This window comes from Pongo pygmaeus, chromosome X (assembly GCF_028885625.2).
Source record: "Pongo pygmaeus isolate AG05252 chromosome X, NHGRI_mPonPyg2-v2.0_pri, whole genome shotgun sequence".
NCBI classification, from domain to species: Eukaryota; Metazoa; Chordata; class Mammalia; order Primates; family Hominidae; genus Pongo; species Pongo pygmaeus.
This window is the reverse complement of record NC_072396.2, coordinates 57,923,538-57,945,915: the sequence shown is the minus strand read 5'-3', so window position 1 is coordinate 57,945,915 and position 22,378 is coordinate 57,923,538. Positions and strand designations below refer to the sequence as shown.

The 22,378-nt window shown below is 39.3% G+C and overlaps 1 protein-coding gene and 1 pseudogene across 3 annotated transcripts in view; one reads left to right on the top strand and one right to left on the bottom strand.

The window, feature by feature from the left end:
- The window catches only part of FAAH2 (fatty acid amide hydrolase 2), a 287,721-nt gene that overhangs the window by 85,625 nt on the left and 179,718 nt on the right, over nt 1-22,378 (bottom strand). The window lies entirely within an intron of this gene.
- Nucleotides 16,049-19,026, top strand: LOC129024401 (C-1-tetrahydrofolate synthase, cytoplasmic-like; annotated as a pseudogene).

Sequence of the window (22,378 nt, the reverse complement as noted above, 5' to 3'; positions counted from 1 at the left end):
TGCAATAATTTCTTTTTTTTAATTTTATTATTATTATACTTTAAGTTTAAGGGTACATGTGCACAACATGCAGGTTTGTTACATATGTATACATGTGCCATGTTGGTGTGCTGCACCCATTAACTCGTCATTTAGCATTAGGTATATCTCCTAATGCTATCCCTCCCCCCGCCCCCAACCCCACAACAGTCCTGGTGTGTGATGTTCCTCTTCCTGTGTCCATGTGTTCTCATTTCTTAATGGACATAGAGTATATAAATATATAAATTGTGACATCAATAGCATAAAATGTGAGGGTAGGAAAAATAAAAGTATATAGCTTCTGTATGTGATTAAGATTAGCATGTTATAAACTTAAAACAGACTGTTATAAGATGTTTTATATAAGCCTCAAGATAATCACGAAGAAAAAAATCTTTAGTAGTTACACACACAAAAAAAGATAAAAGAATCAAAGCATCCCAATACAAAAACACATCAAATCACAAAAGAATAAAAAGAGGGAGAAAAACTAAAACACTAGAAAATAATGAATAAAATGGTAATATTAAGCCCATACCCATCAATAACTACTTTAAATATAAGAAGAATAAATTAGTCAACCAAAATATATAGTGGCTGCACAGGAACAAAAACAAACTCATAAACAAGGTCCAACTATAACATGCTGCCTACAAGAGATTCACTTTAGCTTTACAGGAAAATAGGATGAAAGTAAAGAGATAGAAAAATATATTCCATGCAAATTGCAGCATCAAAAAGGAACAGAGGTGGCTATACTTAGGCAAAATATAGTTGAAGTAAAAAATAAGGCCCACAAGAGACAAAGAAGGTTATTATACAATGATAAAACAGTCTATTATTCAGGATGATATTACCATTTGCTTTATATAGTTATATGGTCCAATGTTGATGAGATATATATAGCTATATAAAGCAAATTATAATAGATCTGAAGACAGTAACAAAATAATTGTACGGTACTTCAACACTCCACTTTCAACAATGTATAGATCATCTGGACAGAATATCAAGAAGGAAATACTGGACTTAAACTACACTTGAGAACAAATCGACCCAACTGGAATATAAAGAATATTCCATCTAACAGCAGCAGAATACACATTCTTCTCAAATGCTCATGGAATATTCTCCAAGACAGACAATTTTTTAGGCCACAATACATGTCTTACCAAATTTAACAACACCAAAATCATATGAAGTATCATTTCAGCCACAATGTTATGAAACTAAAAATCAATTTAGAAAATTAGAAAACTCCCCATTATGTAGAAATAAACAAATATCCTTCTGAAAAATAATGGGTCAACTAATAAAAGAAAATTTAAAAAAAAATCTTAGACAAATGAAAATGAAAACACAACATACCAAATATTATGAGTTACAGCAAAAGCTAAGGGAGCACTTATGGCAATAAACACCTACATTACGATAAAAGAAAGAATACACATAAAAAACCTAACATCACACTTTATGAAACTAGAAAAGAGGATAAAATAAGCCCAAAGTAAACATAAGGAAGAAAATAATAAATATCAGAGTAGAAATAATGAAATACTGAAAAAAACTAAGTTTTTTTTAAAAATGAAGAACAACATTGACAAAACATTAGCTGGACTACCTAAGAAAACATAGAAAAGACTCAAATAAATAAAATAAAAAATAAACAAGTAGACATAACAAGTGGTAACACAGAAGTATAAAAATTGTAAGAGACTAATATAAACAATTATATGTCAACAGATTGGATAACCTATAAGAAATAAGTAAATTCCTAGAAACATAGAACCTACACCATAAAAACTACAAAGGCTGAATCATTAATAAACTGAAAGTCTGAACACACCAATAATGAATAAAAAGATTAAATAAGTAATCAACTCTCCCCAAAAAAGATAAGCCCAGAAACTGATGGTTTCACTAGTGAATTTTACCAATGATTTAAAGAAAAATTAATGACGATCTTCAAACTCTTCAGAAAAATCAAAGAGGTGGAAAAAAATTACAGACCTATTCTACAAGCCCAGCATTACCGTGATATCAAGGCCAGATAAAAAATAAAATTACAGGTAAATATCTGAGATGAACATAAATACAAAAGTCTTCAACATAATACCAGAAAACCTAATTCAACTGCATGTTAAAAAGATAATACAAAACAATGAATTGAGATTCATCCCTGGGATGCATAGATGTTTTAATACAACAATGTGCTGCATATGATGTTTTGGTCAATAATGAACCATATTTATGATGGTGGTTGCATAATATTATACTACCAGTATTATTTATATGTTTATATATGTTTGGATAAACACATGCTTACCACTGTGTTAAAATTGCCTACAATTTTCAGTACAGTAACATGCTGTACATGTTAGTATCCTAGGAACTATAGACTATACTATATAACCAAAGTTTGTAGTAGGCTATACCATCTGTGCTTCTGTAAGTACATTCTATATTGTTCACACAATAACAAAATTGTCTAACAATGCATTTCTACAAATGTGTCCCCACAGTTAAGGGACACAAGTCTGTATATGAAAATCAATAAACATGACACCACATTACCAGAATGAAGGATAAAAATCACAGTTATCATTTCATTACATGTAAATAAAAATACACTTGACAAGATTCAACATTATTTTTGTGATGAAAGCTCTCAACAAATTAAGTACAGAAGAAATGTACCTCAACACAATCAAGGTCATATATCACAAGCCCACAGCCAACATCAGACTCAATGGTGAAAAGCTGAGAGCTTTTCCTCATAAGGAATAAGATAAAGGTGTTCACTTTGGCTATTTGTATTCAACATGTCACTGGAAGTCTTAGCCAGAGCAATGAGGCAAATAAATAAATAAATAAATAAATAAATAGCATGAAAATTGGAAAGGAAAATGCAAAATTGTATGTTTGCAGATGACATGTTCTCATACGTAAAAATCCTAATATTTCACATAAAATGTTAGAAATAAATCAGAAAATAATCTAATTTACAATAGCATTAAAATGATTAAAATACTAAGGCATAAGTTCAACCAAGAGGAGAAAGTCTGTACACTAATAATTACAAAACACTGATGAAAAAATTAAAATAGGCAGAAAAGAATGGAAAGACATTCCATGTTCACAGATTGGAAAAATTAATATTGTTAATATCCTCATATGAACCAACCAGATCTACAGACTCAATGCAATTGCTATCAAAATTCAAATGAAATTTTCTTACATAAATAGAAAAGATAATCCTAAAATTTGTATGGAACTACAAAAAGCCATGAATAGCCTAAGCAATCTTTATCAAAATAATAATAATAATAATGTGGAAGCATCACACTTCCTAACTTAAAATTATATTACAAAGCTATAGTAATCAAAACAGTATGGTATTGGCATCAAAACAGACACATTGCCTGAACAGAATTGAAAGCAAATAAAACTAAATCCATGCATATAAAGTCAAGAAACTTTTGACAAAAGTAACAAGAATATATAGTGAAGAAAGAACAATCTCTTCAATAAGTTATTTTATGAAACCTGGATATCCATTTGCAAAAGAATGAAATTAAACCCTTACCTTAAACCATACACAAAAATCATCTCAAAATGGATTGAAGATTTAAACATAAGACTTGCCCATTCTCAGACAAGGAAATTAGCATCTTTTTGATTCGAGTTTGGAGAAGCTTCTCCAATGCGAGCCCCTTCCAGGCTTCCCATTAGATGACTGACTAGAGATGCCAAATGCCAGTTCTCCTCATAAAAGAGATCAAAGTTATGGGTGAGCAGTCACCCCGAGTGGAAAGCTGATGGAAGAGTGCCAAAAACTCTCAGAGAGCTACAGAATAAGCTAGGGTACAGAAAAGAAAGGCAGCAAAAATCTGGCAGAGATTGGCCCCCCAAAAGCTTGGAGTTCCATGGACAGGTTAGGTAGGGTATTTCTTTGCTCCCCTCACCTCGTGACAGACTGCTGACCAACAAATTGTTGGAAAGTTCATCTGCCCTCATGAGCCTGAGTAACACTCTCAATGGTTATTTGGGAACTTCCTGGGGGCAGAACACTGGTTGGTGAGCTCCTGCAGTTGTACTCACATGATTCCTCAACCCAAATTCAGGTGGAAAGTGCCATAAAGGTTTTGCACCCAGTATAAGCCACCATCCTGCCCATGGAATCTCAGCTCTTATTTCACTGCATCAACAGATACCCTGCAAACATACCCCAGAATCTGCTCTGACTTCGACAAGTAAGAGGATCACTAGATCCTTAGGGAACTGCAGGATCCCTAGAGATCTAGCCTTTGGCATGAGCCACCATTATGGGAATGGGGAGCAGAGCCCTCCAAAGCACCCCTTGGGACAAAGGAAACACAGGTACAATGCTGATCTCCAATGCAGGAGAGAGTATGGTTCTGTCTCAGTGGATGGGCAGCACTAGTGACTGGCAACAAATGTAGAGAGGAGATCACTTCCTGCTACCCCATGTATTGCCACAGATGCAGCCAAGGCTTTTCCCACTGGGGGCTGGTGCAAGTGCACTTTGTGATAGCTCTTCTAGCACTTTTAATAGTGGCTCCATCCACACTGAATGTGTGCCCACCTCCTGGGCTCAAACAATGACTGGGGTTCATCTTCCTCTGTCTACACAGAGTGGTAGCATCCTTGCCAGAGAGTGCAGACCAGCCACAGAACTGTATGTTTTGGGCTGCAGGAAGACGTCTGCCCAAAGGCAATTTTGGCAGTAGCTGGCAGATGGGCATTTCCTGCAGACCTCAGTCACATTGTGGGCTAGAGATAAAAGACAGCATATATCTGAACTGAAGGTTATGATCCCTGTGTCAGGGGCATTATAGGAAAGCAGATTATGTTCCTACCTGTCCAGGACAAGTTGCTGGTGCAGCCCCCTCCCCTACGATCTCAGCATATCAAACCAAACACTCCTTCTACCGTCCCCATCAGGGTAGGTGTTTCCATAATTCATTAGAGTACCCAAGGGTAAGCTGGCTCTTAGGCATCCCCTACTCTACTGTGGACCAAACTTCCCACCAAATAAAAACCTGCTGACACAGCATAGTGCTAAGGTGCAAGATAAGCTTTCTGAGAGCTCTGCACTCCCAGCTCACAGAAGATAGTGTGTCAGATCATATGGCCAATGCATCATTACAATAAGCAGCACTTGAGAAAGCCACAATACAAAAGTTATATACAGCCAAAGAACTCATACAGAGCCCTTGGCACATTGAAAGCACCCAGATATGGAGGCAAAAGGTCATACATGACATCCATCACAGTCATACCACTGAGGAACTTTTATCTATACAATGGCAATTTCAAAACTAAGAAGTGACAGCTTCTTCAAATGAGAAGGAACCAGTGCAAGAACTCTGGCAGTACAATAAGGGAGATCGTTTTGACACCCCCAAAGGACATCAATATCTCCATAGCTATGTTCATTTTGAACACAGCAAAATGTTCAAAATGAACATTTTGAAATTACAGATAAAGAATTGAAAATATAGATTGTAAGGTAGTGCAATTAGATTCAAGAGAAAGTTGAAAACCAAAATAAATTTTAAAAATTCAGGATATGAAAGATGAGATAAATATACTGAAAAACCAGAATTTCTGAATATTAAAAAGTCACTAGATGAATTTCAAAATACAGTTGAAAACTTTAATAACATACTAGATGAAGCAGAGGAAAGAATTTCAGAGCTTGAAGACTGTTCTTTTAAATTAACACAGTCAGAGAAAAATTTTTTAAAAAATTAAAAAATGAGGCAACCCCGCTTGGGTCCCCTCCCATTTTACGGGAGCTCCGTTTTCACTCTATTAAATCTTGCAACTGCACACTCTTCTGGTCCATGTTTGTTACGGCTGGAGCTGAGCTTTCACTCACCATCCACCACTGCTGTTTGCCACCATTGCAGACCTGCCACTGACTTCCACCTCTCTGGATCTGGCAGGGTGTCTGCTGCACTACTGATCCAGTGAGGTGCCCATTGCTGCTCCAAATTGGGCTAAAGGCTCACCATTGTTCCTGCATGGCTAAGTGCCTGGGTTCGTCTTTATCAAGCTGAACACTAGTTGCTGGGTTCCACGGTTCTCTTCCATGACCCATAGCTTCTATTAGAGCTATAACACTCACTGCATGGTGCAACATTCCATTCCTTGGCATCTGTGAGGCCAAGAACCCCAGGTCAGAGAACACGAGGCTTGCCACCATCTTTGAAGTGGCCCGACATCATCTTGGGAGCTCTGGGAGCAAGGATCCCCCAGTAACATTTGGTGACCATGAAGGTACCTCCAAAGTTGTGAGTAATATTGGACCACTTTTGCTTGCTATTCTGTCCTATCCTTCCTTAGAATTGGAGGAAAATACCAGGCACCTGTCAGCCGGTTAAAAACAATTAGCATGGCCACTGGACTTAAGGCTCAGGTGGGAAGCTGTCTGGGAAAGGGCTTTCTAACAACCCCCAACCCTTCTGGGTTGGGAGTGTTGGTCTGCCTGGAACCAGCTTCTGCTTTCAATTTTTCTGGGGAAGCTGAGGGCCGGCTAGAGGCAGAAAGCTGTCATCCTGAACTCCCGGCATTAGCCAGTTGAGATCATGGTGCAGCCAGAAGTCTCTAGTCAACAGTCACCCATGCGTGCGCCCCTACCTTTCCTTCTGACCCATACCTCCTGGGTCTAGACCATGACTTTCCTGAAAGAGTAGCCCCAAAATTCTCATTACCTCTGAATCTACTTCCTCTGATCCCTGCCTCCTAGATACTAATGCTTCAGACCTTCACTTCCTCTCCCAAGTATTACAGCAGGTTGTATCTCCAAAGGGATCTAAGGAAGATCTATGCTGCATCCTTAGGCCCCTAGGCTATGAACCCAGAGAGTTTTGTCCCTGGTGTCCCTCCCAATTTAGGCATACAACTCGACATGAGCAGTTATGTGGGACCCATTCCACACCACCCTTGCCAGGGCCTTAGAACTGATAACTCAGCACTTTAACAACTGGAACTGGGTCTACAACAACATAATAGATCAGGATGAAAGCAAATTGAGTAAATAAAAGGGAGGCACATATTCATATAGTGGCAAATGGGGGCAATGAGCAAATGTCCTTCCACTGTTTCCAAAATCCATCTACAAAGACAGAAAGAAGAAAGAAAGAGAGAAAGAGAAAGATAGACGTGGTAAAGAAAAAACAGTGTACCCTATTTCTTTAAAAGCCAGGATAAATTTAAAACCTATAATTGATAACTGAAAGTTTTCTCCATGACCCTATAACACTCCAATACCACTTTGTTGTCAGTGTAAACAAGGCCGTAGCCCAAAAGCACTGAGGCCACTGATAACCAGTAGCCTTCCTATAAAAAATCTTTAACCCAGGAACCTGCAGATGGCCCAAATGCATTCGATCTGTAGCAGCAACTGCTTTGCTAACAGAAGAAAGTAGAAAATTAGCCTTTAGAGGAAACCTCATTGTGAGCACACCTCACCAGTTCAGAACTATCCTAAGTCAAAAAAGCAAAAAGGTAGCTTACTAACTCAAAAATCTTAAAGTATGGGGCTATTCTGTTAGAGAAAGATAATTTAACATTAACCACAGAAAATTCCGTTAACCGGGCAGATTTCCTAAAAGGGGATTTAAATCTTAATTACCATACAAATGTCCGACCAGACCTAGGAGGGACTCCCTTCAGGATAGGACAATAGATGGTTCCTCCCAGGTGATTGAGAAAAAAACACAATGGGTATTCAATAATTGAGGGAAACTCTTGCAGAAGCAGAGTTAAGAAAATTGCCTAATAATTGGTCTGCTCAAATGTGCGAGCTGTTTGCACTCAGCCAAGCCTTAAAATACTTACAGAATCAAAAAACTCTATCTCCATCCTGACTCAAAAGGTTACCCACACCCTCTGTGAAATGAATTTGCATAAGAACTGTTGCTTGTAGGAATGCATCTTGATGGGGCAACTGGGTTATTATGAAATACTCAGGAACCCAGCCCAGCTCTAGAACTCACCCCTGAGTGCAAAGGCAATGTCAGGCTTGCTGGTAAAGGAACACTAGAATCCAGCAGTCTGGACCCCTTTCTTTGTGGTCAAGAAAGGCAGGAAGACAGGTTCAGGATGGCTACATCGGTGAGCGTAACTAATCCAATAAGCAGAGGTCTATGGGTGGTTACACACCCTGAAAGGAATAAGCATTAGGACCATAGAGGATGCTGTAAGACTAATGCCCATCGGAAAATTACTAGGGGTGCTGGCATCCCTATGTTTTTTTTTTTTTTTTTTTTTTTTCAGATAGGAAACTTCCCCCCAAGGCAAAAATGCCCCTAAGATGTATTCTGGAGAATTTGACCCAGTCAGAGTGTATGTGCCTTTTTCCCTCTCAGACTTGAAGCAAATTAAAATAGACCTAGGTAAATTCTCAGATAACCCTGATGGCTATATTGATGTTTTACAAGGGTTAGGACAATCCTTTGATCTGACATGGAGACATATAATGTTACTGTTAGATCAGACACTAACCCCAAATGAGAGAAGTGCCACCATAACTGCAGCCTGAGAGTTTGTCAATCTCTGGTATCTCAGTCAGGTCAATGATAGGATGACAACAGAGGAAAGAGAACAGTTCCCCACAGAACAATTCTGCCACCAGGCAGTTCCCAGTGTAGACCCTCAATGGGATGCAGAATCAGAACATGGAGATTGGTGCCACAGACATTTGCTAACTTGCATGCTAGAAGGACTAAGGAAAACTAGAAAGAAGCCTATAAATTATTCAATGATGTCCACTATAACATAGGAAAGGAAGAAAATCCTACTTCCTTTCTGGAGAGACAAAGGGAGGCATTGAGGAAGCATACCTCTCTGTCACCTGACTCTATTGAAGGCCAACTAATCTTAAAGGATAAGTTTATCACTCAGACAGCTGCAGACATTAGAAGAAACCTTCAAAAGTCTACCTTAGGCCTGGAGCAAAATTTAGAAACCCTACTGGACTTGGCAACCTCAGTTTTTTATAATAGAGGTCAGGAGGAACAGGAAGAACAGGACCAATGAGATAAGAAAAAGGCCACCACTTTAGTCATGGCACTCAGGCAAGTGGAATTTGGAGGCTCTGGAACACGGAAAGGCTGGGCAAATTGAGTGCCTAATAGGGCTTGCTTCCAGTGCAGTCTACAAGGACACTTTAAAAAGATTGTCTGAGTAGAAATAAGCCGCTCCCTCATCCATGCCCCTTATGTCAAGGGAATCACTGGAAGGCCCACTGCCCCAGGGGACGAAGGTCATCTGAGTCAGAAGCCACTAACCAGATGATCCAGCAGCAGGACTGAGGGTGCCCGGGGCAAGTGCCAGCCAATGCCATCACCCTCACAGAGCCCCGGGTATGCTTGACCATTGAGGTCCAGTAGGTTAACTGTCTCCTGGACATTGGCACAACCTTCTCAGTCTTACTCTCCTGTCCCGGACAACTGTCCTCCAGATCTGTCAATATCTGAGGGGTCCTAGGACAGCCAGTCACTAGATACTTCTCCCAGCCACTAAGTTGTGACTGGGGAACTTTACTCTTTTCACATGCTTTTCTAATTATGCCTGAAAGCCCCACTCCCTTGTTAGGGAGAGACATTCTAACAAAAGCAGGGGCCATTATATACCTGAACATAGGAGAAGGAACACCCATTTGTTGTCCCCTGCTTGAGGAAGGAATTAATCATGAAGCCTGGGCAACAGAAGGACATTATGGACGAGCAAAGAATGCCCGTCCTGTTCAAGTTAAACTAAAGGATTCCACCTCCTTTCCCTACCAAAGGCAGTACCCCCTTAGACCCGAGGCCCAACAAGTATTCCAAAAGATTGTTAAAGACCTAAAAGCCCAAGGCCTAGTAAAACCATGCAGTAGTACCTGCAAGACTCCAATTTTAGGAGTATAGAAACCCAATGGACAGTGGAGGTTAGTACAAGATCTCGTCCCTCTATATCCAGCTGTACCTAACCCTTATACTCTGCTTTCCCAAATGCCAGAGGAAGCAGAGTGGCTTACAGTCCTGGACCTTAAGGATGCCTTTTTCTGCATCCCTGTACATCCTGACTCTCAATTCTTGTTTGCCTTTGAAGATCCTTCAAACCCAATGTCTCAACTCACCTGGACTGTTTTACCCCAAGGGTTCAGAGATAGCCCCCATCTATTTGGCCAGGCATTAGCACAAGACTTGAGCCAGTTCCCATACCTGGACACTCTTGTCTTTTGGTATGTGGATGATTTACTTTTAGCCGCCCATTCAGAAACTGTGTCATCAAGCTGCCCAAGTGCTCTTTTTTTTAATTTTTTATTTATTTATTTATTTTTGAGACAGAGTCTCGCTCTCTCACCCAGGCTGGAGTGCAGTGGTGCGATCTTGGCTGACTGCAGGCTCTGCCTACTGGGTTCACGCCATTCTCCTGCCTCAGCCTCCCAAGTGGCTGGGACTGCAGGCTCCCGCCACCATACCCGGCTAATTTTTTTGTATTTTTGGTAGAGACAGGGTTTCGCCATGTTGGCCAGGATGGTCTCAATCTCCTGACCTTGTGATCTGCCTGCCTCAGCCTCTCAGGGTGCTGGGATTGCAGGCATGAGCCACTGCACCCAGCCCCACCCAAGTGCTCTTAAATTTCCTTGCCACCTGTGGCTACAAGGTTTCCAAACCAAAGGCTCAGCTCTGCTAACAGCAGGTTAAATTCTTAGGGCTAAAATTATGCAAAGGCACCAGGGCCCTCAGTGAGAAATGCATCCAGCCTACACTGGCTTATCCTCATCCCAAAACCCTAAAGCAACTAAGAGGGTTCCCTGGCATAACAGGCTTCTGCCGAACATGGATTCCCAGGTACAGCGAAATAGCCAGGCCATTATACACACTAATTAAGAAAATTCAGAAAGCCAATACCCATTTAGTAAGATGGACAGCTGAAGCAGAAGTGGCTTTCCAGGCCCTAAAGAAGGCCCTAACCCAAGCCCCAGTGTTAAGCATGCCAACAGGGCAAGACTTTTCTTTATATGTCACAGAAAAAACAGGAATAGCTCTAGGAGTCCTTACACAGGTCCGAGGGACCAGCTTGTAACCTGTGGCATACCTGAGTAAGGAAATTGATGTAGTGGCAAAGGGTTGGCCTCATTATTTATGGGTAGTGGCAGCAGTAGAAGTCTTAGTATCTGAAGCAGTTAAAATGATACAGGGAAGAGATCTTACTGTGTGGACATCTTGTGATGTGAATAGCATACTCATTGCTAAAGGAGACTTGTGGCTGTCAGACTACTGTTTGCGTAAATATCAGGCTCTATTACTTGAAGGACCAGTGCTGCAAATGCACACATGTGCAACTCTTAATCCAGCCACATTTCTTCCAGAAAATGAAGAAAAAATAGAACATAACTGTCAACAAGTAATTGCTCAAACCTACGCCACTCGAGGGGACCTTCTAGAGGTTCCCTTGACTGATTCCGACCTCAACTTGTATACTGATGGAAGTTTCTTTGTAGGAAAAGGACTTTAAAAAGCGTATTATGCAGTGGTCAGTGATAATGGAACACTTGAAAGTAATCCCCTCACTCCTGGAACTAGGGCTCAGCTGGCAGAAATAATAGCCCTCACTCGGGCACTAGAATTAGGAGAAGGGAAAAGGGTAAATATATATACAGACTCTAACTGTGCTTATCTAGTCCTCCATGCCCATGCAGCAATATGGAGAGAAAGGGAATTCCTAACTTCTGAAGGAACACCTATCAAATATCAGGAAGCCATTAGGAGACTACTATTGGCTTCACAGAAATCTAAAGAGGTGGCAATCTTACACTGCTGGGGTCATCAGAAAGGAAAGGAAAGGGAAATAGAAGGGAACTGCCAAGCGGATATTGAAGCCAAAAGAGCCACAAGGCAGGACCCTCCATAAGAAATGCTTATAGAAGGACCCCTAGTATGGGGTAATCCTCTCTGGGAAACCAAGCCCCAGTACTCAGAAAGAGAAAGAGAATGGGGAACCTCACAAGGACATAGTTTCCTCCCCTCAGGATGGCTAGCCACCGAAGAAGGGAAAATACTTTTGTCTGCAGCTAACCCACGGAAATTACTTAAAACCCTTCACCAAACCTTTCACTTAGGCATTGATAGCACCCATCAGATGGCCAAATTATTATTTACTGGACCAGGCCTTTTCAAAATTATCAAGCAGATAGTCGGGGCCTGTGAAGTGTGCCAAAGAAATGATCCCCTGCACTGCAGGCCACACATTTCAATCCCTGTATCTTTAACCTCCTTGTTAAGTTTGTCTCTTCCAGAATCGAAGCTGTAAAACCACAAATCATTCTTCAAATGGAGCCCCAGATGCAGTCCATGACTAAGATCTACCGTGGATTCCTGGACCGGCCTGCTAGCCCATGCTCAGATGTTGATAACATCAAAGGCACCCCACCAAAGAAAATCTCAACGGCACGACCCCTACTATACCCCAATTCAGCAGGAAGCAGTTAGAGCAATCATCAGCCAACCTCCCCAACAGCCCTTGGGTTTTCCTGTTGAGAGGGGGTGACTGAGAGACAGGACTAGCTGGATTTCCTAGGCCAAATAAGAATTCCTAAGCCTAGCTGGGAAGGTGACCACATCCACCTTTAAACACGGGGCTTGAAACTTAGCTCACACCCAACCAGTCAGGTAGTAAAGAGAGCTCACTAAAATGCTAATTAGGCTAAAACAGGAGGTAAAGAAATAGCCAATCATCTGTCACCTGAGAGCACAGAGGGAGGGACAATGATTGGGATATAAAACCCAGATATTTGAGCCAGCAACGGCAACCCCCTTTGGGTCACCTCCCATTTTATGGGAGCTCCGTTTCAGTCTATTAAATCTTGCAACTGCAAAAAAAAAAATAAAAAAATAAATAAAAAATGAACGACATCTTCAAGAAATATAAGATTGTGTAAAGCAACCAGATCCGCAATGTATGGCCATTCCTGAGGGAGAAGAAGAAAAAGTAAGAAATTTGGAAAATATATTTCACAGAATAATTCAGGAAACATTTCCTGATCTTGTTAGAGTTGTAGATATCCAGATACCAGAAATTCTGAGAACACCTGTGAGATATTACAGAAGATTAATATCATCAAGGCATATAATTATTTGATTATCCAAGTTCAATGTGAAAAAACAAATCTTAAAAGCAGCTACATTGATGGGCATTTGGGTTGGTTCCAAGTCTTTGCTATTGTGAATAGTGCCACAATAAACATACATGTGCATGTGTCTTTATAGCAGCACGATTTATAATCCTTTGGGTATACACCCAGTAATGGGATGGCTGGGTCAAATGGTATTTCTAGTTCTAGATCCTTTTGATAGACTGGATTAAGAACATATGGCACATACACACCATGGAATCCTATGCAGCCATAAAAAAGGATGAGTTCATGTCCTTTGTAGGGACATGGATGAAGCTGGAAACCATTATTCTCAGCAAACTATCGCAAAGACAGAAAACCAAACACTGCATGTTCCCACTCATAGGTGGGAATTGAACAATGAGAACACTTGGACACAGGAAGGGGAACATCACACACCGGGGCCTGTTGTGGGGTGGGGGGAGGGGGGAGGGATAGCATTAGAAGATACACCTAATGTAAATGACGAGTTAATGGGTGCAGCACCCCAACATGGCACATGTGTACATATGTAACAAACCTGCACACTGTGCACATGTACCCTAGAATTTAAAGTAAAATAATAAAAAAAGAAAAAAAAAAAGCAGCTACAGAGAATCATCAAATTACCTATGATGGAAATCCCACTAGTCTAACAGTGGACTTCTCAGCAGAAACCTAACAAGCCAGTAGAGATTGAGAGCCTGTTTTTAGCCTCTGTGAAGAAAAAAAAATGCCAGTGAAGAATTTTATATCCTGCCAATTAAGCTTTATAAATGAAAAAGAAGTAAAGTACTTCCCAGATAAGCAAAGGCTAAGGGAATTCATCATTGAAGCAGCCCTACAAGAAATGCTCATAGGAGTACTAAATATGGATACAAAAAAATGACAGTGACATCATAAAAGCACATGTCACATGTGCACATGAGCAAAACTCACAGATCTTATCTGGCAATTACATGATTGAGACTACAAAGCACATAGCTAACATCAATGTGACAGAAACAGAACCTCATATATCAGTACTAACATTGAATGTAAATGACCTAAATACTCCATTTAAAAGATATAGGCTGGCATATTGGATGAAAAAGTAAGACCTAACTAACTGCTGCCTAAGACACCCACCTAATGGTTACAGACAAAAAGCAAAAGGGGGAAGAAGATGTATCACACAAATGGAACAGAAAACTGAGCTATTCTTTAAACAAACAAAAGTAAACAAAAAACAAAGAAAGGCATTATATAATGAGAAATATAACTATCCTAAATATATATGCACCCAACACTGGAAGACCAAATTCCTAAAACAAATATGAATAGAACTAAGAAAATAGAAAGCAATACAAAAATAGTGGGAAACTTAAATAACTCACTGACAATACTAGACAGATCACAAAGGCAGGAAATCAATAAACTCTGGACTTAAATTGGACCCAGACCAAATGAACTGCATAGATATTTACACAACATTTGACAATGTTATGTAAATGACAGAATATACATTTTCTTATCTGCATATACAACATTCTCCCAAATTAACCACATGCTTGGCCATTTAGCAAGGCTCAATACACTTGAAAAAATAATAATTATATCAAGTATCTAATTGGATCACAGTGGGATAAATGTAGAAATTGATATGAAGAGGAACTCTTAAAACAACACAAATACATGGGAACTAAACAACTTGCTCCTGCATGACTTTTGGGTAAACAATGAAATTAAGGCAGAAATAAAATAATATTTTTGAAACAAATAAAAATAGAGACACAACATACTAAAACTCCTGGGATGCAATAATAGCAGTATTAAGAGGAAAATCATGGCATTAAATGCCTTCATCAAAAAGAGAGAAAAATCCCAAACTAACAACCTAATGCTCCACTTCAAGGAATTAGAAAAACAAGAAAAAAAAAAAAAAAAAAACTAAACCTAAAGCTAGCAGAATAAAAGAAATAACAAACACCAAAGCAGCACTAAATGAAATTAAGATTAAAATAATTATACAATCACTAAAATGAAAAGTTTGTTTTTTGAAAGGATAGACAAAATTGATAGACCACCAGCTAGATTGAGAAGACAGCTGACTCAAATAAACACAATCAGAAATGATAGTGTTGACATTACAACCAATATCACAGAAACAGAAAAGATCATCAGAGACTACTATGAACACAAACTAGAAAACTTAGAAAACATGGATACTTCCTGGAAACATACAACCTCCCAAGATTGAACCAGAAAGAAATGGAAATCCTAAACAGACCAATAACAAGTAATGAATTTGAATCTGTAATATAAAATATCCAACAAAAATGGCCCAGGACCAGATTGATTCACAGCTGGATTTTACCAGACATACAAAGAACTTGTTCCAATCTTACTTAAATTATGCCAAAAAAATCAAGGAAGAACAATTCCTCTCTAACTCATTCTATGAAAGCAGTATCAACTGATACAAATATTATGCAAGGAAAGAATAAAAAAACCTTACAAGCTAATATACCTGGTGCATATTGATGCATAAATCCACAATAAAATATTAGCAAATTTAAACAAAGAGTACATCAAGCCATGTGGGTTTGATCCCAGAGATTCAAGGATGGTTCAACATATGCAAATCATTAATGTAATTAACCACATAAACAGAATAAAAAACAAACACTATATGATCATCTCAACTGATGAAGAAAAACGACTTGATAAAATCCAACATTTCTTCACAACCAACTAGGCATTGAAAATACATACCTCAAATTAATAAAAGCCATCTATGATAAACCCATAGCCAACATCATACTGAATGAGGATAAGGTTAAAGCATTCCTCCTAAGAACTGAACAGGATATTGGTGGTGTCCATCATGGGCAGCGGACTAATAAAGGCCATGGCACTAGCAGAAATCCTGAACAGGAAGGAGATCTCCGCACAAATAAGGGCGAGACTGAAGAATCAAGTCACTCAGTTGAAGGAGAAGTACCTGGTTTCACGCCAGGCCTGGCAATATTACAGGTTGCCAACAGAGATGATTCCAATCTTTATATAATGTGAAGCTGAAGGCTGCTGAAGCGATTGGGATGAAAGCCACTGACATTAAGTTACCAAGAACAACCACAGAATCTGAGGTGATCAAGTACATTATATCTTTGAATGAAGACTCTACTATACATGGGTTCGTAGTGCAGCTACCTCTAGATTAAGACAATACACTGAAGGAGTGATCAATACTATTGCACCTGAAAAGGATGTGGATGGATTGACTAGCATCAGTGCTGGGAAACTTGCTAGAGGTGACCTAAATGACTGTTTCATTCCTTGTATGCCTAAAGGATGCTTGGAACTCATCAAAGAGACAGGGGTGCAGATTGCCAGAAGGCATGCTGTGGTGGTTGGGCGCAGTAAAATAGTCAGGGCCCCGATGCATGACTTGCTTCTGTGGAACAATGCCACAGTGACCACCTGCCACTCCAAGACTGCGAATCTGGATGAGGAGGTAAATAAAGGCGACATCCTGGTGGTTGCAACTGGTTGGCCTGAAATGGTTAAAGGGGAATGGATCAAGCCTGGCAATAGTCATCAACTGTGGAATCAATTATGTCCCAGATGATAAAAAAAAACAAATGGGAGAAAAGTTGTGGGTGATGTGGCATATGATGAGACCCGTTCCTGGTGGCTTAGGGCTCATGATGGTTGCAATGCTCATGCAGAGCACAGTAGAGAGTGCCAAGCGTTTCCTGGAGAAATTTAAGCCAGGAAAGTGGATGATTCAGTATAACAACCTTAACCTCAAGACACCGGTTCCAAGTGATATTGATGTATCATGATCTTGTAAACCGAAGCCCATTGGTAAGCTGGCTTGAGAAATTGGTCTGCTGTCTGAAGAGGTAGAATTATATGGTGAAACAAAGGCCAAAGTTCTGCTGTCAGCACTAGAACGCCTGAAGCACCAGCCTGATGGGAAATATCAGGTAGTGACTGGAATAACTCCAACACCCCTGGGAGAAGGGAAAAGCACGACTACAATCAGACTGGTGAAAGCCCTTCTTGCCCATCTCTACCAGAATATGTGTGTGCGACAGCCTTCTCAGGGCCCCACCTTTGGAATAAAAGGTGGTGCTGCAGAAGGCAGCTACTCCCAGGTCATTCCTATGGAAGAGTTTAATCTCCACCTCACAGGTGACATCCATGCCATCACTGTATCTAATAACCTTGTTGCTGCGGCCATTGATGCTCAGATATTTCATGAACTGACCCAGACAGACAAGGCTATCTTTAATCATTTGGTGCCATCAGTAAATGGAGTGAGAAAGTTCTCTGATATCCACATACAAAGGTTAAACAGACTAGGCATTAACAAGACTGACTCTACCACACTGACAGATGAAGAGATAAACAGATTTGCAAGATTGGACATTGATCCAGAAACCATAGCTTGGCAAAGAGTGTTGGATACCAATGATAGATTCCTGAGGAAGATCATGATCGGACAGGCTCCAACGAAGAAAAGTCACACACGGACAGCCCAGTTTGACATCTCTGTGGCCAGTGAAATTATGGCTGTCCTGGCTCTCACCACTTCTCTAGAAGACAGGAGAGAGAGACTGGGCAAAATGGTGGTGGCATCCAGTAAAAAAGGAGAGCCCGTCAGCGCTGAAGGTCTGGGGTGAGTGGTGCATTGATAGTGCTTATGAAGGACACAATCAAGCCCAATCTCATGCAGACATTGGAGGGCACTCCAGTGTTTGTCCATGCCGGCCCATTTGCCAACATCACACATGGCAATTCCTCTATCATTGCAGACCGGATCACACTCTAGCTTGTTGGCCCAGAAGGGTTTGTAGTGACGGAAGCGGGATTTAGAGCAGACATTGGAATAGAAAAGTTTTTTAACATCAAATCCCGGTATTCCAGCCTCTGCCCTCACGTGGTGGTGCTTGTTGCCACTGTCAGCACTCTAAAGATGCACAGGGGCGGCCCTATGGTCACTGCTGGAATGCCTCTTCCCAAGGCTTACATAGAGGAGAACCTGGGGCTGGTTGAAAAAGGCTTCAGTAACTTGAAGAAACAAATTGAAAATGCCAGAATGTTTGCAATTCCAGTAGTAGTGGCCGTGAATGCATTCAAGATGAATACAGAGACTGAGCTGGACCTCATCAGCTGCCTTTCCAGAGAACATAGGGCTTTTGATACCGTGAAATGCACTCACTGGGCAGAAGGGGGCAAGGGTACCTTAGCCCTGGCTCAGGCTGTCCAGAGAGCAGGACAAGCACCCAGCAGCTTCCAACTCTTTTATGACCTCAAGCTCCCAGTTGAGGATAAAATCAGGATCATTGCACAGAAGATCTATGGAGCAGACAACATTGAATTACTCCTCAAAGCTCAACACAAAGCTGAAGTCTACACAAAGCAGGGCTTTGGGAATCTCCCCATCTGCATGGCCAAAACACACTTGTCCTTGTCTCACAACCCAGAGCAAAATGGTGTCCCTACAGGATTTGTTCTGCCCATTCGCGACATCCATGCCAGCATCGGGGCTGGTTTTCCGTACCCTTTAGTAGGAACGATGAGCACAATGGACTCCCCACCCAGCCCTGTTTTTATGATACTGATTTGGACCCTGAAACAGAACAGGTGAATGGATTATTCTAAACAGATCATCATCCATCTTCAAGAAGCTACTTTGAAAGTCTGGCCAGTGTCTATTCAGGCCCACTGGGAGTTAGGAAGTATAAGGGGAGCCAAGAGTCTGCCCCTGCCCAGGAGATCTGAAACTAATAGTAGGAGTTTCCCAGGATGTCATTTTCAGCCTTAATTCTCATCGTGTATAAATTAACATAAATCATGCATATGTCTATTTATGTTAGTGATGTTCCACAGAATAAAAGGAAATAGTTTTGCCAAAAAAAAAAAAAAAAAAAACTGAAAAAAGACAAGGATCTCCACTCTCACCACTCCTATTCAACATAGCACTGGCAGTTCTAGCCAGAGGAAAGGGATCCAAATTTAAAAAGAAGTAGTCATGTTATCTCTGCTTGCTGATGACATATCTAGAAAACCTAGACTTTACATAAAATTCCTATATTTGATAAAAAATTTTGGTAAAGTTTCAGGATACCGAATCAATGTGAATAAAGTCAGTAGCATTTCGATACACCAATAGCATTAAAGCTAAGAAACAAATAAAAAATTCCATCCCATTTACACTAGCCATTTACACAAATAAAATACTAGGAATATGTTTAACCAAGGAGGTTAAAGATCACTATAAGGAGAAATACAAAACACTGATAAAATAAATCATAGATGCCAGAAACAGAAAAATATCTTATGCTCATGGACTGGAAGTATCACTAGTTAAAACGACCATACTGCCAAGAGCAATCTACAGACTAAACATAATTCCTATCATTACAAACATAATTTTTCACAGAATTAGAAAAAAATCCTAGAATACATATATAACAAAAAAAGAGCCTGAAGAGCCAAATAAATTTTTCATAAAAAGAAAAAAGTAAGAGGCCCCACATTATCTGACTTCAAAATATACTAAAAAAACTATAGTAACAAAGACTGTATGGTAACGGTAAAAAAATGGAGACATACAATGGAACCAAATAGAGAACCAAGAAATAAATCCACATATCTATAAAAAACTGAACTTTGACAAAGTTGACAAAAATAAACAGTGAAGAAAGGATATGAAATATTGCTTTACTGAATAGCAATAAAGAGTTCTGGCAAAATTGGCTAGCCATATTCAGAATAATGAAACTGGACCCCTCTCTCTCACCATATACAAAAATGAACTCAAGTTTCATTTATGACTTAAATGTAAGACCTCAAACAAGAAAAATCCTAACAAAAAAAAATAGAAAAAACTCTTCTGACATTAAGGGAAAAAATTTATGACTAAGACCTCAAAAGCAAATGCAACGAAAACAAAAGTACACAAATGGAACATAAACTAAAAAGCTTCTGTACAGCAAAGGAAATAATCAACAGAGCAAAAAGACAAACTACAGAAGAGAAGAAAATATTTGCAGATTATGCCTCTGAAAATGGTCTAATATCCACAGTCTACAAGAAACCAAAACAAATCAACAAGAAAAAAAAAACCCCATTAAAAAGTGAGCAAAAAACATGAATAGACATTTCTTAAAATAAGACATGCAATTGGCTACAAAAAAAAACTTATGAAAAGGTGCTCAACATCACCAGTCATCAGAGAAATGTAAATTAAAACCACAATGAGATACCATATTACACCAGTCAGAATAGCTATTTTTTAAGGTAAAAAATAACAGTTGTTGGCAAGAATGCAGAAAAAAAGGAATGCTTATACACTGTTGGCATATTGTAAAGTAGTAAAATTTCTATGGAAAACAGTATGGAGGTTTCTCAAAGAAGCAAAATAAAACTACCATTCAGCATAGCATTTCCACTCCTGACCATCTAACCAAAAGAAAAGAAATTATTATATCAAAAAGACACCTAAACTTGTGTGTTGTGTTTATTGCAACACTATTTACAACAGCAGTCATGGAATAAACCTAAATTTTTATCAATGGTTGACTGGATAAAGAAATGTGATATATAAACACCACAGAATACTATATGGCCATAAAAAATGAAAGCATGCCCTTTGCAGCCACGTGGATTTAGCTTGAGGCCATTATCCTAAGTTAAACAACTCAGAAACAGAAAGTCTGTTTCTCACTTATAAGTGGAAACTAAACAATGGATACACATGGACAAGTAGGCAGAAATAATTGACACTGGCAGCTCAAAAATATGGAAGGGTGGGAGGTAGATGAGGGCTGAAAAATTACCTGTGGGATAAAATGTTCACTGTTTGCATAATGGGTACACTAGAAGCCCAAACTTCGCCATTACACAATATATCCATTTAACAACATGCACAAGTACCCTTTCAATCTAAAATAATAAAAAATAAAAATAAAGTGCAATAAACGTAAGACTTGACTGTGAAATTCCTAGAGGAAAATAGAGAGAAAAAGCTCCATGACATTGATCTTGGCAATTATTTTTTGCATGTATCTCCGAAAGCACAGGCTAATAAAGCAAAAATAGACAAATTGGTTTAGAGCAAACTAAAAAGTATTTTCACACAAAGAAAACAATATAAAATACAAAGGCAACCTACTGAATGGGATAAAACATTTGTAAAACATATATTTGATATAGGATTAATATTCAAAATGTACAAGGAATTCATAGAACTTATCAGAAACAAACAACTTAATTGAAAAATTGGCAAACAACCTGAATAGACGTTTCTTCAAAGCAGACATACAACTGGCCCCTAGGTATACGAAAAAAAAATCAACAACACTAATCATCAGGTGAATGCACATCAAAGCCAACATGAGATGTCACCTCCCACCCAATAGCGTAGCTATTATTTTTTTTAAAGGTAAGTGTTGGTGAGGACAGGGAGAAAAGGGAAACCTTGTACACTGTGGTAGAAATTTAAATTTGTACAGCCATTCAAAACATTAAAAATAGAACTACCATATGATCCAGCAATGCTACTTCTAGTAATATATTTGAAGTAATTCAAATCAGGATCTCTAAGAAGTACCTGCAATCCCATGTTCTCTGCAATATTATTTATAATTGCTAAGATAAGAAAACATCCTAAGTGTGCGTTGATGGATGAAGAAAATGCTGTATATACATGCACTGGAATATTATTCAGCCTTAAAAATGTAGAAAATTTTGCAATTTTCAACAATATAGATGGACCTGAAGGGCATTATGTTAAGTGAAATAAACCAGACACAGAAAAACAAATGATTTATAATATCGTTTATTCATGTCATCTAAAAAAATCAAATTCCTAAAAGTAGAGAGTAGGATGGTAGTTGCCAGGAATTGGGGTAGGGTAAGGGGATGAAATAAAGCTATGTTGGTCAGAGGGTACAAACTTTCATTTATATTAGTCATTATATATTATATATGTATGTATATATATATGTGTGTGTGTGTGTAGGTGTGTGTGTGTGTGCGTGTGTGTGTATGCGTGTGTGTATAAGGGTACTAAAATTAGGGTACTCCAGAGAAGCAGAAGGAATTTCTTCTGCTTCTCTGGAGTACCATAACAAAGCCACTTTGGAAGACAATCTCAAGATTTCTAACAAAGCAAAGTATATTGTGTTC